This window comes from Mytilus trossulus, chromosome 3 (assembly GCF_036588685.1).
Source record: "Mytilus trossulus isolate FHL-02 chromosome 3, PNRI_Mtr1.1.1.hap1, whole genome shotgun sequence".
In the NCBI taxonomy this organism is placed as follows: domain Eukaryota; kingdom Metazoa; phylum Mollusca; class Bivalvia; order Mytilida; family Mytilidae; genus Mytilus; species Mytilus trossulus.
The window spans coordinates 12,616,495-12,639,483 of record NC_086375.1 but is presented as its reverse complement, the minus strand read 5'-3'; positions in this window follow the sequence as shown (position 1 = coordinate 12,639,483).

The window sequence follows — 22,989 nt, the reverse complement described above, 5'->3', positions numbered from 1 at the left end:
GACGGACATGAACACATTCTAATTATTAAACCCACAACACAAAACCCTTAACATTTACCAATTAATCAAGGAAATAAGTTCACGGTCACATAAATCGTCATGTGGCCAAAGGGAAAATAATATAGAAATGACGTCAAGGGCAAGGACAATGGCCATATGGAAAATAGAAATAAAATCGTTAGATCTGTGTTCAATACTTGTATATGTTGCAGTGAAACCTTCTTACTTTTGACATATGCAGCTTAATATAAATAGTTCAAAACGCTATGAATTCGAATCACTTGGTCTCGCTTGTTTAAAAATATCAATGAGAATGTTTATAATAAACATAATCCAACTCACATAATCTGATTTCGCGGGTGTCCCTGTTTTCTTATTTCTTACAATATTTTAATTCTGTATACACTTTATGAGATAAGTGGCGAATCTAGAAGACGTATAGGTTGCACGCCCCGACCCAAACTATATTGATTCATGTATTTAACAATTTTTAAAGCAAAAAATAGTGAAAATATTGTTCGACACGATACGCTCGGCGGTATGTAAAATCTGTTCGCATTACGTCCACTTTGAAATAAACTGAATCCGTCTGTCCGTATATATTATCAAAATATATTGACCAACGTCAGTGTACGAGCATTAAACACAATGGTGACAGTACAGACCCGGGTTTTTTTTATAGTAATATTAACAAAATAATTATTATTGAATTTTGTCGATGACCTGAGACTATGATATTAATTTATACATAGTAGTATAGTTACAATTAGTGATAAATACGTTTTATCTTTTAATGCATGGTAGTTGTAATCCTTTTCTTTCTAGATAAACATTCATTTTCTATGTCGATTATTCATGCATATATATTTGTCTTATTATCAACATTTATCCTTAAGAAGATTCATTTTTAACGATCAAAGAAGATATTACATACATAGAATGATAAGAATACTTATAAAGGTGCCCATCCTATTGTGCGAGAAAATCACATATCAAGTATGTGTTTCGTTTTTTATGACCGTAAACTCTACTTTCAAGTTTAAACATATTTTCCATAATTCATATAGAAAACGCATATTTAGAGAGCTTTAACCTCAATTTGCGTTATAACCGTCATTTCTATCTATTCTGCTGTTGAAAAGTTTTGGAATGCAAAGTAATATTAAAATGATTTATGTTCTATAATTCAAGTGTATGCTTATTATTATTTTTTTTTTTTTTAAATCTGAGACTCATATAAATAATAAGCCGCTGTGAACGATCTTGTTTTCCAACGACCCACAAAACTCCTTTTTTACGCTGAAGTTAAATAATCAATTATAATGTAATGCGATTATATTTTTTTTTTATATTTGACCAAACCGGGTTATGCATTGTGAAATCTATGACAAAACCGGGTGGTAAACATTGACAAAACCGGCCAGTTCCATTTTGACATGACCCATTTCTTTCGTTCCATACACATAAATACAAGTATTGAGATGCTCCTAATGACTTGTTTTGCAATCTCCGTGTCAGTATATATCTTCCCATACCTTTCTTTCCGTAAAATGTGAACAATTTAACGAGAAATTAAACAATTTCGAGGCAAGGTTCATTCAATTGGTCATTTTGACGTGCATTTTTACTTATTTCTCCGTTAATATAGATCGGTTGTAGAAAATATTGCATCTCACAATAGAAAATAGTTGTTTATGTATATATTCTTCGATATCATAAAATAAATTTAAAAGATAAGGAAAAACCTACCTTTCTTTTGTCTATTGACGTTCCGTCTGTGTGCCGGATGTTAGATACCATATATTATATTATAATATGTATAGTCTTCTGTACTATTATTTTGTCTCATTGGCACTCACACCACATCTTCCTATATCTATTATTTGTCTGGTTTTTTTTTTAATTTTTAGCCATGGCATTGTCAGTTTATTTTCTATCTATAAGTTTGACTCTCCCTCTGGTATCTTTCGACCCTGTCTTAAATGAATGAAAAAGGCAACAACATGTTCTTAGCATGCTTTATATATTAAACTGTATAAAAAAAAGATTAAATACTCTTCAAAATTGTATCATACATGTAGTTATACCTACATAGCTACCATTTTATTATTTTATTTTGTATTTTAACTGTAGACGACATAAATGTTATAGGAGAAATGCAACACAAAATCAATGATGAGATCATAAAATAAAAGTACAACTTTTTATATATGACATATAAAACTTCTTGTCCTTTACTGGTATTGATATTTACCTTTTGTAAGGCCCAGGAAGATAACATCTCTTTTGTATGCTCAATCTTGTGCTTTGGACATATCCACGATCCATTTTGTTCTTGAAGTTTTGACATTGGCAGGAGACAAGGATTTACTGGCGAACTGCAACACAAACTCATATTAAATGAGCTTTCATTTGTAACAGATACGGTACTACTTGTTTTGACGTAAAGCTGGCTAATTTTCTCGAGTGCAACTGCTAAACATTCCCTTATACAAGACGAAAGATCTCTCAGTATAAGTGTCCGATTTGTAAGATGGACAAGGCGGACAACAATGATCTCATCATCACAGTTAACACACATATCTAGATATGGGTCTATATTAAAAACAGCTGACCTATGAAACAACATTTCATCGTTTTGCTGTCCGTATGTTTTCACTGCCAATATGCTCAAGCAGTAGCTGATAAATCTAAATGACAAAGCTGGTGGTATCATTGACGAAGATGGACTAAATTCTATTGCGATGTTTCTCTGAACGAAATTAGTCGACGTGAGATAACCAGTTGTGTCATTGGGTCGTACCATGCTAGCAACGTAGTAGAAATCAGCTGGTATACGTTTGTGCGCTTTATCATATCGCCTTGGTTCAACGAGTATATCAAGATGTGTCATGACTCCCAATAAATATTCCTTATGTTTCTTAAAAGACTTGTATTTCCTCTTCTGCCAGATTTCGTCTATCGACTCTTTCGCCATTACACCTTTCTGACTCATTAAATCCCATGATACCTGTCTAAGTCTGTCGCCTTTGCAAAATCTTCTATCAGTAACGATTGACTTAAAGGCATCAATCAGGTGTGTCGGTGAAAGAATGATGTGTTGATCCAAACCGGATTCGTCAAAGTATAAGATTCGACCAACAGAATGTTGAAATTTAAGAATTATTTTCAATTCCTCTTCTGTCAGTGGTCGGACAGGTTGAACGGAGTTTATCTTCATCATATGGTCGAAGCTTATCAAAGGAATGTTGCGACTTAAAAGTGAGTCAAATTCTAGTCCCAGAGGAATAAAGCATTTAGGAAGTGCTTGACCCCATGTTGGTTGCTCCATGGCTTGTTCAATAATGCTCTGTTTAATCTTCGCCATTTCTGGATCACGATTGTCCCTTGCATTAACAAAAATTTTATCTTTAATGACTAAATGGGAAAACAAGGGACTATTAGAAAACATATCTTCTATAGCATGAAACAGTTGTTTACGTCTGGGTTCAACTTCCACCTGTAAATAATTATCTCATCATGAATGCTATGGATAAGAACTTTATCACACTTCTGTTCAAATGTCATTCTCCTCACAAAATATATATAGCAGACACAGCAGTACTTTGATTTTAACATATCAGTTTCTTTTACTATTTCACAATTTTGTAGTAACATACCGTAATTTCATTTTAAAATCTCTAATGTGTTGTTTGTTATATAAAAAAACTTTCACGCTTTTTTGATGTAGTGTGTTTTGGATTTTCATTCGAACAAACATTTATACGTTGTACCTCAGGCTATATTAAGATACTTATTTAAAAGATTTCATACGTTTTATTGAGCAATAGACCGTCTTTCAATGTTTCAAACAAATTGCATGAAAGGCATGTGGTGCTGGTTTCAGGACCATACCTTATATATGTGTTTGTTATATAAGAGACGGCAACGAAATGTTTTCCTTATAAGCATTGCAGTTTTATTAGAAAAAATGTAAATGAGGCAGCGGGTCAAAAACAGAATAGATTTGTGATTTTACAAACTTACAGCTTTCAATTTATCCTTGTGTGTTAAGACAATCATGATTTTTGGTAATCCTGGTCCACTTCCTTTACAGTATGTGACTATGGTGTTTATCCAAAATCTGAGGTAGTCTAGAAAATAAACCATTTTGCATAAATACCAGCAATTATTAAAAGAACGTGCAATGTGAGGTGTAACTAACGAGAGTCGAAGACATGATAAAGATTTCAATATGTAATAAAGAATGTTGTTTTCATATTACATGTATAATTATAAGACCGATCTATCTAAATATATAAAAAAAAAAGTGAAATAATTTTTTGTTCGAGTAAAAGTATTTTAGTATAGTTGTTTTTTTATTTCAATCATTTGTCAAATTTACCTCGAAATACGATCTCTGCTCGTTTAGATCTAAATCAACTGAATTGTTAACGGTTCATCCTAAGCTGTATTTGGTAAATTCAATCGTAACTGCTCTTTTGATAACGTAGATATTTTATGTATGTCTTAACATGATGTGCGTTACAGCAAGTTCTTTATTTTTTTATCTAAATAGTTTCCCATTTCACATTTGATTAAAGTTATAAAATCAACATGATCCGATAATAAACATTTGACTTCTTTAGAATTCATCATCTTATCTTGCTAAAAGAATCATATTTCAGAACGTAGGAATTGAGACCAATAACTGTTTTTATCATATCTTTTATAATTCTGTCGAGATTTCATTATGTTTGTTTTTGTCTATGTATTTGGCATAACCAAAATAGGTTTCTGTGTGTTTTGCAAATAAAGAATTATATGCATGTAAAACATGTATAATGTTGTCAGGTCATTAAAGATTGCATATTTTGGCGTTAATATTGATTCACTTATAGGGTCTATGCATCGGAACTAAAACACATTTACTCAAAAACCAGTTGTTGGCATGACACGGATTATGTTCTTCTCATAAATGTTATGATGGTATGATACTAAACCCCTAACGGGAATGATTGTGCCTGATATTCATATGATGAAAGCATAATCTTTCAATCAGTTTAATTGAACCTGGAGCTGGCATGTCAGTTAACTGCTAGTAGTCTGTTGTTATTTATGTATTATTGTCATTTTGTTTATTTTCTTTGGTTTCATCTTCTGACATCAGACTCGGACTTCTCTTGAACTGAATTTTAAATGTGCGTATTGTTATGCATTTACTTTTATACATTGGCTAGAGGTATAGGGGGAGGGTAGATATTTCATAAACATGTTTAACCCAGCCGCATTTTTGCGCCTGTCCCAAGTCAGGAGCCTCTGGCCTTTATTAGTCTTGTATTATTTTAATTTTAGTTTCTTGTGTACAATTTGGAAATTAATATGGCTTTCATTATCACTGAACTAGTATATATTTGTTTAGGGGCCATCTGAAGGACGCCTCCGGGTGCGGGAATTTCTCGCTACATCGAAGACCTGTTGGAGACCTTCTGCTGTTGATTTTTCTATGGTCGGGTTGTTGTCTGTTTGACACATTCCCCATTTCCATTCTCAATGTTATAATTAGGAAATTTTGCGAATACTTTTTATGACATATGAAGTCAATTTGAATTTGTTTAGGATTAATTCTAAATTATATCTTTATTTCAATATCTAAATAAAATTATCATTGAAAAGAAATACAATAACAAAAACAATCCTATTATTTTATGTATTCTTTAATTCTTTTCTCAATTTTATTTACTACAGACCTGGAATTTGCTTATCATGTATTCAAAGATGGAAATTTATTTTGAAACTAATTATTGTTTGCATATATATGTTATCAACAACTAGAACAATGTTATATCCTAAAAGAAACACACAAAAGAGTTCATCAGATAGAGTTCCTTATTTTCACCATGGCTCTAATAATGAAGAAGGGGAAGGGGTCTTGCAGCAATTTGAATTCTATATGGTTACGTAGAGTGAATGTCGGATATATGAAACATTAAGGAGATGTGTTACGACTGCCAATAAGACAACTATCTGCAAACGTTCAAATGAAATAGACGTGTGTAATTATAGCGCAAACATACGGCCTTCAGCAGTAAGAAAAAAAACATACCGTAGACGCCCCAAATGTGAAACAATTCATTTGAGAAATATAAAAAAAAAAGAAATTTTGAGTAAACGTCTAAACGTTCGACCATCTCTTTAAGTAGCGCACACAGGTATATTTCTTATTTCATATTTGAATTGCTTAGGTGAAAACAAGAGTGTTTGCAAATGTTCGTTAAAAACTAATTTTGAGATCAAAATTGTATCGTGACTAAGCAACACATATTTTTTCTGGCATAAGGTAAATCGATAACTTAAAGGAAGAAACAAGTCAAGGTAACAAACAGAAACTTAGGGAATTACACGAACTTTAAAAAGGGGCGACATTTGGTCTCCCACTATGCATGCATTATCTGCCCTGCAAATTAATACTCAGTAAACATGACACAATCGGAAATAGGACACTTTGTAAAATTACAGCTCAGACAGCTATACTGGTTTTTCAAGATCTTAGACTGCAAAGATGTTGCAAATGAGTTGAGACACCGACACATGGTAACGCTCAATCAATTCCCTGGTGATGACAGTACACTTTATGAAGGGTCGAGTTCATGTTCACAACTATGTTATGGCAGTTTTTGTAGGGAGCACACCCCTGTTAATAAAGTCTGTATACTGTAAACATGTACGAGCGTAACAATGTTATAGCAAATATATTTCCTATTTGTAAAGGAAACACACCTGTAAAATTGTTTATTTTTAAAAAAAATCTATGAGCTGGCAGATATAAATAAATGCAACAGTAATATACCGCTGTTCGAAGTTCATTAATCAATTGAGAAACAAGAATGTGTCCATAGTACACGGATGTCCAACTCGCACTATCATTTCTATGTTAAGTTAATTTGGCCCTAAAATTAGACAGATCATATCATAGGGAACATGTATACTAAGTTTCAAGTTGATTGGACTTTAACTTAATCCAAAAATACCGTAACCGAAAACTTTAACCTGAAAATTGCATTATCATTTTCTGTGTTTAGAGGACCATTAGATTGGGATCAAAACTCTAAGTTGGCATTAAAATAAGAAAGATCATATCATAGGGAACATGTGTACTAAGTTTAAAGTTGAGTGAACTTCAAAACTTAAGCCAAAAATACCTTGACCGAAAAAGGAAACCTGAAGCAGGAGTGACGGACGAACGGAAGGATGAACAGACGAACGATCAAACGGATGGACGGACAGACGCATAGACAAGAAAACATATGCCCCTCTTCTATCGTAGGTGGGGCATAAAAACAAATCCGGTTTTCAAACTAAAACTGAGAGAAACGCATCAAATATTAGAGGAGAGCCATTTTCCTTACTCGGTAAAGGACATTTTGAGAAAGAAATGGTGGGTTTAACCTGGTTGTGTGGCATGCCAAACCTCTTTTATGGCAATGTTGAATATCACATTAAAATGACAACATAACATGACAGGACTACAATAAAAATAAACGGGAGAACATATAGGACAGAGAAACACACGAATAATAGCTTAACAAAAGGTACAAGGTTTAAAATGTAATACGATATACGCGCGTTTCGTCTACACAGGACTAACCAGTGACACTCAGATGAAAAAGGTTTGAAAACCAAAACAAGAAAAAAGTTGAAGAGCACTGAGGACCAAAAGTTCTAAAAAAAATTGTGACTTATACGGCTAGGGTTTTCTGGGATAAGTACATCCTTATTATTTTGAATAATTCATACTTTTGCAAATAGTAAATTTTATAAAATGACTATATAATAGATTCATGATAAAACGATTGATCCCTATAACTGTCATACCTATCCGACATAAAATGCAAGTCTGAACGTGTTTACAATTAAAAAGATCTATACAATTTCAAATCGACATAATTTCTGTACAAAAAAAAATGTATTTGGAACTTATCCAGAAAAATACTGATATCAACCGTTGATATAAATTTTATTAAAGAAGTGTTGAATTAAGATTTCCTTTATCATTTACATTACCAAGGGACTACATTTCATAACAAGCATAACAGGGGTCTCATTCGATATTTATAGGTGTTAGGGTAATATACATTCAAGAAGTTCTTTTTATATATTACCTCGAGCTGTTTTATGCCCACTCTTTCCAGGTAGATACTGTTCGAACAGACAAGGATCATCAAGGTTTCTACTACCATCCAATACTAACAAGTAAATAGCTCGATATGTCAAAAATGTTTGGTGAGTACTATAGAACACATCTTGCCCTCCGAAGTCCCAAATGATTACAGGAGCTATATTCTTGCGATGAAGCATCTTTTTCCCAGTTTTAACTGTTTCCTCCCAAAGTTTCTCTTTTGTCATAAACACCTTTATTTCATCAACATGTCTATGAACACCAAATAACTTCTTTAACTTACCAATGATGCCTGGGTTTCTTACTACTTCTGTAGTGCAAGTTTTTTCTGACGACTTTATATCTGTCTCTGCATTACATAAAATTGTAAATATTTTAAAATTTTGGAACCCATTAGTAATTCATTTGGGTATATCAGTAATATCACACTGTATACGACTAAGCTGATTATATATAAAACAAACTTATATTGATGAAGCGTGTAATTGTGTATTTCGAAACTGACGATGTTTTAGATTTTCCAAACCTTTTCTAATATTTGCATCATTCGATATCCTGTCATTTGAAATCATCAGTTAGATATATACGTAGAAAAAAAATTGTTTTTCCTATCGCTAATAATTGATAAGCATATAATTAAACTGATACTCATACATTTTATATGTTTCTGCTTAGTATTTTCTTGTAGTAAAAATCGTTTTGTGCTGACATGAATTGTCATTGATATGGTTATATTTAAAAATTTACTGTTTACAAAATTTTGAATTTTTTGAAATACTAAGGCTTTTCTACCTCAGACATAGACTACCTTAGCTGTATTTGTTAGGAATTTTGGTCCTCAATGCTCTTCAACTTCGTACTTTATTTGGCCTTTTTAACTTTTTTTTGGATTCGAGCGTCACTGATCAGTCTTTTGTAGACGAAACGGGCGTCTGGCGTATATTCTAAATTTAGTCCTGGTATCTATGATGCGTTTATTTTCATATGATATTCACTAATATAGAATTGTCCATGAATAAGACAAATATAGGTAATACGAAAATATTTGCAGTAAAATGTAATTTATTCTTCTGTATACTTGCCATAATTGTTATTACGTTATGGCTTACAATTTCGTTTTAATATTATCTTAATCTGTGAAGAAACTCATGAACGTTATCCAGGACACCAGACACAGTGTAGTTGTATACTTCATTAGAACATTTTGTTTCCTGCTGCAAGGACAAATGAATCGATTATAAGAACACCTTTATCATGACAAATACCTGGTGTAGTTTCACAAATGACTGGCATGGGGTGAATAACTTTATTTCCACTTAATAAGTTGTCTTCTTTTACTGAACCCTCTGGATATGGTTCTTTTGATGCTTTGATTTCAATGTGCCCCTTTTCAACTCGCTGACTGCCAATAATGGGCTGCTGCACGTCAATCACGCAACTACTGTTTTGATAATTGTTACTCTGGACAGGTGACGAGTAATTTTCTGCATTAATAATGAAAATTGATGTGTTCATGCGCAAACTATTTTCGAATAAGCTCTTCAATAGAATGTATTCTTATGTTTGGAATTAAAAAGGGGAGCTATCGTTTACATATACAGCCATAAAGAATTACGAGTTACTTAACATTTATTTGTTTAATGAAACACCTTTAATGTATTTTTGAAATTGTCTTTCAGAAAAAGAAAAAAAAAACTTTTGCATGTCGCTGAAAAGTGTTTCAATATTGTCACATAAATGTAAATGTTTTAGCGTCATTATAAATTAAATTCTCTAATACAGCAAACTGCAAACACTATAGGATTGTAACCCTTGTCTGATTTTTTTGCATTTTGGGATTCAAAGAACATTGAACTGTTTTATTTTACAGCAGTATGATTTTGAAACTTCCACTCTGATTATTACTGAACGTGTACACTTTTTTGTTTAGAGGCCAGCTGAAGTACGACTCCGGGTGCGGAATTTTCTCGTTGAGTTGAAGATCCATTGGTGGCCTTCTGCTGTTTTCTGCTCTTTTGTTGGACTGTTGTCTATTTGACATATTCCCCATTTCCATTCTCAATATAACTTTGAAAGTATGACTTATTAAAAGCGAAAACAATTGTGAAATAATTTTTTCTCAAGATCTCCAATAACCTATCTTGAGAATAATATCTTTAAAAATGTTTTACACAAAACTTGAATTATTTTATAATATTATACCATTATTCATTGTAGCATTTATAAAATATATGTTAAAGTGATTAAAGAACTTGCATTCGATTAATTTATTACTACTACATGTCTGCATACATGAGCATCAATCAAGAAAAGCGCTCTTGAAGCAAGAAATGTTTAAAGTATTATTTTCATTTATATAAGTTGTTATACCGATTTTGGTTTAAATTGACCGTAAGACATTTAATATTGTAAATTGTGTGTTAACGACAAACCTGCATAAGTTAATACTTCGTTTTTTTGTGCAGGGCCAGAAAATACATTTGACGGAACTGCAATTTCATTAACTCTTGTGTAGTTTCATTAAGGATTGACAAAGGATTCATATCTATACTTCCTCCTTGTATGGGTTCGTCGTTGGATTGTTGAAAGATAAAAGGCTCTACTGTTGCTTTAGTTAAAGTTTGAATTTCGTCAACTGTTTTTCTATCAGTTGAGGGCTGCCCAATATCCTTTTCGTTACTACTGAATTGGTGTTGCAATTTTTCACTCTGAACATGTAATTGATAACTTTCTTCACTAATAATGATCGATTCTTTTCTTGGATATTTTTCATCACTACGCAATAAACCCCTCACAGTTGCATTCTTATCGTCATGGTATTCAATATCATCAGCCACTGGTGAAATACTCTCTGATGTTAACGAGCTCTTGGACATTCCGCCAGGAACAATTTTATCTTGATCTGAATGCTGATCTTCCACTTTCCGTTGTGTCAAGGCATCTTCACTTTGAGGTAATGATCTACAGATAGCTAGTTCTGATAATGTGAAATCTAAAGATATATTGACAAAAATTGTGGAATATTTGTGCATGTAAACAGAAATTTAGTGCTTCTAAATAGAAAGTCAAAATCAAAATTATTCTTAATAACTAACACCTGTTTGTTGTCAACTGTTAACAAAGTTTTGTAAAGGTTCCGCGGAACCTAGTGTCTCTCCTACTTTTGCTGTTAAGCAAGGCTTAACAAAAATGAGGAAAAAAATCAATCCAGGATAGTTTATGAATCTATTAAATGTTTTAAACTCTCCAACTGCATGCAGACTGTATGTAATGTTAACTGGAAGAAAAAAGTAAGTCCAGTAAAATACGGAAAAACAGGTACAAAATTTAAATAGCATTTCCTTCTAGATACAAGCTTTTGATCGCTAAGAAGCTTCTGTCCAAGCTTGGTACAAATCCAGGATTGTACAAGAAATAACATTAACGGTACCAATTTTTCTCTTCAGTGATGCCCGTGGACAAAATATTTGAAATCCAAAGCTTATATAAAAGATGAAGAGCTATAATCCAAAAGTTCCGAAAAGTATAGCCAAATCTATGAAAGGAATCAGAGCTTTGCACGAGGGAAATACTTTCCTTAATTTATAACAATTTCTAACATTTTGTAGCACCAAATTTTAATAACAAAAACATCCGTATGTTCATGCCAGTACCGGAGTACTTGCTACTGGGCTGATGATACCCTCGGGGACTAGCAGTCCACCAGCAGAGGCATCGACCCAGTGGTAGAAATAACATTAACGGTACCAATTTTTCTGCACCAGATGCGCATTTTGACAATACATGTCTCTTCAGTGATGCTCGTGGCTAAAATATTTGAAATCCAAAGCTAATATTAAAGATGAAGAGCTATAATCCAAAAGTTCCGAAAAGTATAGCCAAATCCGTGAAAGGAATCAGAGCTTTGCATGAAGGAGATACAATCCTTAATTAATAATAATTTCTAACATTTTGTAGCAGCAAATTTTAATAACACAAACATTCGTATGTTCATGCCAGTACCGGAGTACTGGCTACTGGGCTGATGATACCCTCGGGGACTAACAGTCCACCAGCAGAGGCATCGACCCAGTGGAAGTAATAACATTAACGGTGCCAATTTTTCTGCACCAGATGCGCATTTTGACAATACATGTCTCTTCAACAAAATTAATAAAAAAAATAAAAAAATTAACCAGAGTCAATGTATTAGTATTGTTTCCTGGAAGAAAAACTATGTCCAAAAATACGGAAATAAAAAATACAAAAAATACAAAATTTACTTCTTGATACTATCTTATGATCATAAACAAGATTCTGTCCGAGTTTTGTACAAATCTCGAATAGTTTCAGAAAGTTATCAAAATTTTAAAAACTTTAACCACAGAGTGAATGTAATGTTTCCCGGCAGAAAACTAAGTATATTTATAAGTAAAATACTGAAAAACAGGAATTCTAATTTAAAAAAAAAATACTTCTGTATACTATCTTATATAACTATGTACTTATTTGGCTTATAAATATTTTGATATGAACGTCACTGATGAGACTTTTGTAGACGAAAAGCGCGTCTGGCGTACTAAATTATAATCCTGGTACCATTGATAACTAATTATAATCATAAACAAAAAGTAAAATCACAAAAATACTGAACTTAGAGGAAAATCTAATCGGAAAGTCCATAATCACATGGCAAAATAAAATAACAAAACACATCAAAAACGAAAAAAGGCGTCTGTCCAAATTTAGAACTAAAGAGTGAATATTTGTGGACTCCGCCGCCGAGGACGAAGACGAACGTAGGATTGCTATGTCTCGCTTTTTCGACTAAATAGAAGGCTCGACAAAAAAGCATGGAATCCATTGCAAAGCGCCTCAGTTTATGTCCTGACTATGATGTTGTTGATCAGTGTCTACCAATCTAAAAAAGGTTCATTGTATGGTATTGATTACGTGCACATTTAGCTTGTTCTAGCAAGTTTATTAGCCCCATTCTCAATTTCATTATTAGGTATGATCAAGACAGACATGACAAAAAGCCCAAAATTATAAAGCAGATGAGAACTAATCACCTACATGGCACTAACATTAACAAAACATATGGGCAATGCACTTTTTAAAAGAAAAAAAACATGTAATATAGGTCGGAAAGATACAAGAAGAACATTGAAACTCATAAATTTTAAATAAACTGACAATACCATGGCTAAAAAGAAATCAAATGTCAGACAAACAATAGTACACAAATCATAACATAGAAAAATAAAGACTAAGCCACACGAACCCCACCAAAAATTGGGGGCAATCTCAAGGGCTCTGGAAAGAAAAACCGATCCTGTTCCAAATGTGGCACCCGTCGTGTTTCTCGTGTTAGTACAAACCTGTTAATAGGTCTTATTCGGTATTTGGTATTTTGTAGTGTTGAAACAACCAGAAAGTGACATACTTTTGACTATATAGAGTTGTCAGTCCTTTTTGTTTATGTCAGCTATACAACATTGTTGTAGATTACCTATGGAATATATAAACCAAGTTCGGTAACATTTGGCCCAGTAGTTTTAGAAGACATATTTTTGACAGTTTACAACGCATACCACGATTAATGCAAGGTGCTTGAAAAAGATGAGATACTAGGGAGAAATCACCAGAATTTAAACGTAGATCTTAGTTTTCAATAGTATTTTACGAATATTTTTTTATATAGTTATTCTCTAATATAATTCACCCTTTCACCTTACAACTTTCGGAGAAAAGATTAGAAACCAAAAAACTTTGATTTTGTTAATTACCTTTAATTGTGTTTTATGTTCAAACATAAGAGATTTTAGACGAACAGTTTCCAATTGTGTGTGATCTGTAATGGCCTGATTAAGCTGAATATACAGAATTTGTTTCTCTCATTGTTGAAGACAATAGGATGGCCATTATTTGCTTGAATTCATTTTCTTTGAACACGGTAAAACAGTTGTCTCTCTAGGTAATTTTACCACATTTACACATTTTATTTTTCAACAGATACTGTCAAAATCGTTCATGATCTATTTTTTAGTTCATATTACCCGATTTCAAAAACAAATCTTCAATTAAATTTAATTCTTATCTACTATAACGGACATATTCTATGCAATGAAATGTGTGGATTGTCTGTTTAAAAACATATCCTTAAAGCTTAGCCAAAAATGTCACCGATGACTCAAATAATTAAAAAAAAAGAACTCAAATAATTTGTAACCGACCAAATAGGACTAGCGAGCAGTTAATGTCAATGAATTTCTGTTATGTACCACAAATCAATACTTGTTTACAACTAAACATAAGTCATGTGATACTTTTGAGTTTATTCGATGATTTAAAGTCATATGAAAGGAGTGACTGGTGAAAACAATGTTTATCCAATTCTTGAACTAATGCATGTATATATCATAAACTTGTCTTCTGAGTACGATTTTATAATTTTTTACGCAAATATATCGTATACTAGTAATCGTAATTCTTTTTTCTCTCTCTGTCTGGCATGCGATGGAAAAGATGGCAGCTACTTAATTGTCGTGTTTTGTAGCCGTAGTAAACCGACTGCCACATTATAGTAAACAATCAACAAAGAAGCATGGATATTGCCCTTGTTTAACATGTACAATCAGATCATTGATTATTTTAATGATAGATCCATGTGTATTACGATCACCGGATTTTTACGAGAAGGGTCATGATAAGGTCACTTTGCATACGGAAAATCTGTCGTCGAATTTCTTCCTGGAATCAAGCAATTAAAAAAAAGTAAACTTCTTCTAAATGTTGTCAAATTTAAGAATTTTCTTCAGAAAAAAGTATATGTACATAAGTTTGATAATGAAAACTATCCATTTGGTAAGAAAAAAAACCAATACATATCATTGTTTTTAATTTGAGGTTTCATATGAATTTAAATTTAGCGGAAAGTATATTTCTTATAACCATATCGTTCTAAAAAAAAGGAATTTATAGTTTTACGCTTATGATTGTTTTCAGTAATATTGCACTGGTATTTCATTCTGCGTTCCGTGATCTTTACGAAATACATTGTCCATAATCCAATAATAAGATAGGATTCTTAGAAATAGTATAATGTCATCTTGCATCATATCAAAGATAAAAATGACTTTTTTTTTTTACACATATTGTAAATTCTCACTCAGGGTTTAGATTAGAAAAAACACCAAATTTAATGGTTTTAAGATAAAATTCATATATTGGTATTAATAACGACACACACACAATTGTAGGTGAAAGAAGCCACTGTCTCTGGAAAGAAAAAGACCTATGGCAGGAAAACTGTCAACCCTAGTCAATCAAAAAAAGGGTCGAACGAACATACCAAGTGCGGAGTTCAAACCCACAACCTAATTTTTCACAAACTAGTAATTGATGCAGATGAAATATTAAGACTTCCTGGACACAGTCACCATGGTATGTTCAAATCTAAGAAATAATTCACAGACTTAAAATAAAATCATTACCTTGTTTCCCATGCATCCATTCTTTAGCCTCACGATCAATAAATGACAAACCATTGTATAAATCAATCCCATCAGTTGATAGTCTGATTTTGGTTGGACCTTTGCCAACAAGATATCTTGCAATTGTAGTTTTACCAGTACCTTGTTCTCCTGCTAACATAACACGAGCTTCATAATGAGAGTATCCTTCTTCCCCTAATAAACTCGCAAATACGCCAGCTGATTTTTTGTCGAGTTGTCTAACCTCTAAGGGTAAACCTAGAAATTAATACTTTATTTTAAAATTTATGTATATGTTATCAAAGATACCAGGATTATAATTCAATACGCCAGACGCACGTTTCATCTACATACGACTCATCAGTGACGCTCAGATAAAAAAAAAGTAAGAAAGCCAAACACGTACAAAGCTGAAGAGCATTGGGGACCCAAAATTCCAAACAGTCGTGAAAGAGGTCATCATTACATGACAAAACACGCAGAGGATCTAATAAGCGATGATTCTCACCTGGAGATATTTGCATTTTCTACATGGGAAAATTGAAAATAAATCATGACTTATATCTCTTTTCTTTGTTAATTTGGCATATTTGAAAATATTTCCTGTTTCCTATTTCTCTGAACCTTCAACAGTTTTTCCGAACTCTTTAAAAATGTCATGTAAAGGCACACTGCATGAACGCATGCGTTTACTAACATTTAATTTTTCAATAAATTTCTTTCTACTTAAGTTTAGAAATATACTTGAAATTTAAGGCAAATTATACTACAAGTTTGTCAGAAATTACTGAATTGCTTCGATTTGAAAATTAATTCACATTGAAGTAAATTTACAATACAATATATTTCAAGTTTATCAGAATTTATAAAAAGTTTTTTAGTTGGAATTGAATAACGAATAATGAGAATTTAAAATATTTTCTACTTCTAATTTATGAGAATTTAATCTGTTATGTTTTTTTTGCAATTTAAAGTCTAGTTAAATTACATTTGACCCCATCTTTAATGAGAGTTATTTTTATAGTATACATATAGTTAGGAGTGGTTTAAAGCAAATTAGCACAATATAGCATTTATTTTATATTCAAGTTATTCTATTCTTTTTTCTTCTTTGCATTTGTTCACTGAATTATCGGATAACGAGGAAAGTTGCTATACATTACTTTTGTGCAGACATTTGAGACAACAGTTATTTAATCTTATAGGTTGGATATATCGGCTAATAAATCATTTATTAAAAAAGACTATGTTTTGGGGTCAAAGTTGCTACTAATTCTTTACTCCCCTTTCCATTATTATATAACTTCTTCAAGTTACATTGCAAATTCTAATTTTCCTCGTACATAATTTAACAATTTTGGGGTTATTAAGAAATATGGCTTTTAGTTTTCTCAATTTAATTGTTTCATAGTTTTTATGTCGGGGCTTATTGTAGCCGACTATACGGTATAGGGTTTTTCTCATCGTTGAAGGACGTTCTGTACGGTTGCCTATAACTTAAATCCACTTCATCTGAATTTTGGTGGATATACATATATATATATATAACAAGTCAAAAAGGGTACAACATCACCATAAAATAACTATAAAATATACAAATATTAGATATTTCGGATAACAGATATCCTTCTTCAATAATAGCACGATGTCAAATGAAACATGTCAATTCAAATTGAGACTCTATCAAAATCTTGATTTATACAATTTAAGCGAACGCTGGAACAATTTTAAAATTTCCAAACACACCGCAAAGACTACAGAAATATGCCAAAAATAAAAATAGTTATTTACGATGTGAAATGGCACAACTTTAGATTTCCAAAGGATGTGACAGTTGAGATGTAATAACTGCATTGAGGGCAGTCCTCAAACAAAAAAATCAAAATAATCAAAAGTGTCCGTTGACTATTTATTCAGTCATTTCATATATATATATATATATATATATATATATATATTGAGCATTTTGAAATTTAATTTAATTTATTTTTCTACTAGTGTGGACACAGAATTCAATTTGAATGAGATATAACGAGTCCAGAACCAATCCTATATATACCAATACATATTCTTAGTATTTGACTTTATTTCATAATCTATTTTGTTCAATTCAATATTTTATCATAAATATTTGTTGTTTTTTAAGGTGTTTCGGTTAAGGTTTAACTACCAAGGCTTTTCCTCATCAGGTATCCCAAGCCTCTAACTAATAAAATAATCAGTTTCAAAGTAAAGTTCAAAGCATCCATACGCATAGAATTTAAAAATTCTGCATACCGGGATCCTTTGGAAATCTAAAGTTGTGCCATTTCACATCGTAAATAACTATTTTTATTTTTGGCATATTTCTGTAGTCTTTGCGGTGTGTTTGGAAATTTTAAAATTGTTCCAGCGTTCGCTTAAATTGTATAAATCAAGATTTTGATAGAGTCTCAATTTGAATTGACATGTTTCATTTGACATCGTGCTATTATTGAAGAAGGATATCTGTTATCCGAAATATCTAATATTTGTATATTTTATAGTTATTTTATGGTGATGTTGTACCCTTTTTGACTTGTTATATATATATATATGTATATCCACCAAAATTCAGATGAAGTGGATTTAAGTTATAGGCAACCGTACAGAACGTCCTTCAACGATGAGAAAAACCCTATACCGTATAGTCGGCTACAATAAGCCCCGACATAAAAACTATGAAACAATTAAATTGAGAAAACTAAAAGCCATATTTCTTAATAACCCCAAAATTGTTAAATTATGTACGAGGAAAATTAGAATTTGCAATGTAACTTGAAGAAGTTATATAATAATGGAAAGGGGAGTAAAGAATTAGTAGCAACTTTGACCCCAAAACATAGTCTTTTTTAATAAATGATTTATTAGCCGATATATCCAACCTATAAGATTAAATAACTGTTGTCTCAAATGTCTGCACAAAAGTAATGTATAGCAACTTTCCTCGTTATCCGATAATTCAGTGAACAAATGCAAAGAAGAAAAAAGAATAGAATAACTTGAATATAAAATAAATGCTATATTGTGCTAATTTGCTTTAAACCACTCCTAACTATATGTATACTATAAAAATAACTCTCATTAAAGATGGGGTCAAATGTAATTTAACTAGACTTTAAATTGCAAAAAACATAACAGATTAAATTCTCATAAATTAGAAGTAGAAAATATTTTAAATTCTCATTATTCGTTATTCAATTCCAACTAAAAAACTTTTTATAAATTCTGATAAACTTGAAATATATTGTATTGTAAATTTACTTCAATGTGAATTAATTTTCAAATCGAAGCAATTCAGTAATTTCTGACAAACTTGTAGTATAATTTGCCTTAAATTTCAAGTATATTTCTAAACTTAAGTAGAAAGAAATTTATTGAAAAATTAAATGTTAGTAAACGCATGCGTTCATGCAGTGGGATGTAATGTTTTTATTATTTGCCAGGCAAATCAGAGAAAAGAATATAATTATGAAAATTGTCAAATAACAATTTAATATAAAGCAGTATTTTTTTTTATTATTATTTTCTTGTTTGTAATTAATATATATATACCGAAGGGCCCTTTAATTATTAATAGAATTTACCTCGGCATAGAAAGCTATAAAGGGCATTGAAAAGACAATGTAATTAAACGAGAAAACTAACGACCTAATTTGTGTACATAATGAACAAATTCAAACATGTATGTCATAGACAAACGACAACTACTGAATAACATGCTCCTGACTTGGGACAGGCATATACATACAGAATGTGGCGGTGTGAAATATGTTAGCGGGATCTTAGGTCCATTTGCTGCCATTTGATATCGATAATTTATTGAAAAAATATATAATATGTCTCAATATATTTGAGTATGATAAATTATTGATAAATAAATGTTACCAAATTTACAATGGCAATTGCTGGTAATCATTTGATACCTATGTTGCATAGATTTATATTTGAAGAACAACAGTGACCACCAAAATTACAAACTTATTAATTAAAAGCAGCAACCTTTTCCGTAAATACATTTACTTTAAAGAACATTTGTAAAGGATCAAATCAAAGAAATTGCACATATGTAAATTAAAAATATGCATGACACAAACTTTATTTCTCCTTTCAATAAGTTTGTATAACCTTGACTTCAATCGTTCCATTAGTATTAAAACCCACTATAGAAAGTGAGGTGTCTTCTGCCTTTGTTGGGTGTATAAATACGCAGTAACGACCAGTGGGGATGGAGACTTAGTTTAATTATAATGCATTAGATTGAAACTGATTTGCTTTCTGAATTTCCAAAAATCCTTGCAATGACTCATGAAAGACATTTTGTTGTTCTCTAACAAGCAAACCTCAGGCCAATTGACAACATAACATCAGCATGTACCCAACCACACATGGTTAAAGCCAGGCATATAAGCAAAAAAAAATCATAATTCTACAAGGTACATGTAAATAGGATTTTTAAATGTCGGAAATATGTTTAGTATTTTAACATTTTTATGAAAGTAGGTTAATTTTAAATACATTATATTGACAATGTTACATCATATCAGTTTGCAACTTTAGAAAACTATACTGGAGATAGTTTTAAATTTTGTATTCATCAGATCTAAACAGTATTTGATATATTTGCTTTGTATCCTCCTGAATATAATGAAATATTTGCCACTTGACAATAATAAACTAATCTATATCTTTAATCCTCCTGAACATAATGAAATATTTGAAACTGGGCATTAATTAACCAATCTATATCTTTGGTCCTCCTGAATATAATGAAATATTTGCCACTGGGATTAATTAACCAATATATATCTTTGATCATCCTGAATATAATGTAATATTTGTGACTGGACATTAGTTAACCAATCTATATCTTTGATCCTCCTGACTATAATGAAATACTTGCCACTGGGCATTCATCAACCGATCTCATATTCTTTACAAGGAAGATTCTCCTTGCCTTTTTTTTTTAATATTATAAAATAAAAAAGAGTTTATATAGGTATAGAACAAATGGTTTTTATTTCTACTATTTTATACTTTCAGGCTGTGAAACAACTGCTGAGCAATTAGATGGAACTATAGATGTTTGATGATGTTTGATGAAGGAATTTTTTTTATTCAGACTTAATTTAGAACAATTAGAAAAATTAGTTTTAATTGTCTTTGTACTTGTTATATAAAGCCAAAAAAAAATAAAAAAAAATAAAGCATTTTATTCTTGATCTTTTATTATGATTTAATCTTTTCTTGGCTAACATGGCATTCACGATCTATAGATATAAGAAGATGTTGTATGAGTGCCAATGAGACAACCTTCCATCCAAGTCACAATTTGCAAAAAAGAAAAACCATTATAGATCTAAGTACTGTCTTTAACACGGAGCCGAAGTAGGCTAACATTGAACAGTAAGCTTCAATCCCTTTAATGGATGTGACCTACATAATTTTACTATTCGCTGGATTTGTAATAGCATGAGCAACACGATGGGTGCCACATGTGGAACAGGATATACTTACTATTCCTGAGCACCTGAGACCCCAAGTTTTTGATGGTGTTCGTGTTGCTTATTCTTTCGTTTTTTATGTTGTGTCATGTGTACGATTGTTTGTCTGTTTATCCTTGACTGTTCCTCTGGTATTTTTCGCCCCTCTTCTTTAAAAGGCCATAAAATATGACTAATATAAAACCATTTAAAATTGCATTTATATTAAATTCTTTCCTTTTGCACTGCTATGAGACCTAGCTACTACATTATGATGGGTTGGGGTTCAGAGGGGTCCAATTCCTAAATTCCGAGTTAACTTTTGTCCATCTCGATTTCCAGGGCCTTATTTGACAATATCCCATCTCAAAATCCCGATAAAATTACATGTTTTTATATTTTTGGAAAATACATTGATTGATGAATGTGCACTGTTCAAAGCAACCAGTCTGAGTGTCTGTTGTGCAGATTCCCTGTATCTTAAATAAGTTGTCCAGTTTGAGCTAAAAAAAAAAAAGAAGGTAAAACATGTTCGTCGGTTACTTGATAGTGCATTGTACACGTTATTACTCTTCATAACTCTGCAACTTTTGTTGAACTAGTCTGTAGCCAGGATACAATGTCAATAGATATAGGATGATGTGGTATGAGTGCCAATTTTTTTTTTATATAAAGTCTATTTAGCTCTGTGTTATCGTTTATCACCGCAGTGACGGATCCAAGCGGAGGGTTCTGGGGGTTGGAACCCCCTCCTTTTGGACGATCAATGCATTTGAATGGGGACATATAGTTGGAATTCTCATCCCCTCCCTTGTCCTAGTTTGGGAACCCATCTTTTTAAATTACTGGGTCCGCCCCTGCATGCATGGCGAACAGTAACTGACATTTTTCTGTATATAACTTTGTGGAGTGCTTTGAAACAAGATTGTGTAACGCCGAAATCAAACACATTTTTGGGGATTAAAGGCAGAAGCTTAAAGCAAATTGGGAGGGTTTCTATTATAACAATACTAATACCCAATGAATGAAAACCCTGATTTACTGGACGTATATACACATTAATCCAGAATTAATTACATTAAATCACAAAATCCCTATGATGATATATTTCGTTTCCGAAATCAGAAGTAAAAAAAGGGGTCCGACCCCCCCTTTTTTTTCCCCTCCCCCTTTTCTCCTTTCTGTTCTCCAGTTTTAAATGCTTATTTGTTTTGTCATTTCCACTAAATCAGTTACAAACATAAACAAACTTTAAGTAATAAAATAAAAATTGTCCTGCTAAATATGTTCAATTTTAGTCAAAATTTATTTTTTCCAGTTTTACAATCTCAATACTATTATCGCTGTTTATTTCCTTTTTTAATCATTTGAAAAAGCTGATAACGACAACATAAGCTTTAGAAAACAGAAAAAATACTTTTAAAAACAATGTATCTAAGCTATCAACATTTTTTACACTTTTTGTACATGTATATTCAGTTGGCATTAAGGATGAAGAAATTTTGGCAGAAAAAAATTGTATTGTCATCAAATTCCGACACATCCTAGGGGTCAAAGGTCAAATGATTTTCTGAAACCATGTACGTTAAATTTCTTCTGCCATACGGTACATTCAAATAATACATTGATATTAATTACGAAATACTCCTATAAAAATCCCACAGAGTCCCTACAGTATTGGAGAAACAATTACTTTAATAAAAAAAAAAATCTTTGTAACATCTACTAGTAGTTCAAATATTTATAGTTTTTCACTTGCTTTCCATCACGATATAATTTTCGAGACGTTTTTTCAAACACAACCAAATCACCCACCATGACAACATTTTGTCCAATCACATAAAGGATTTTCGAG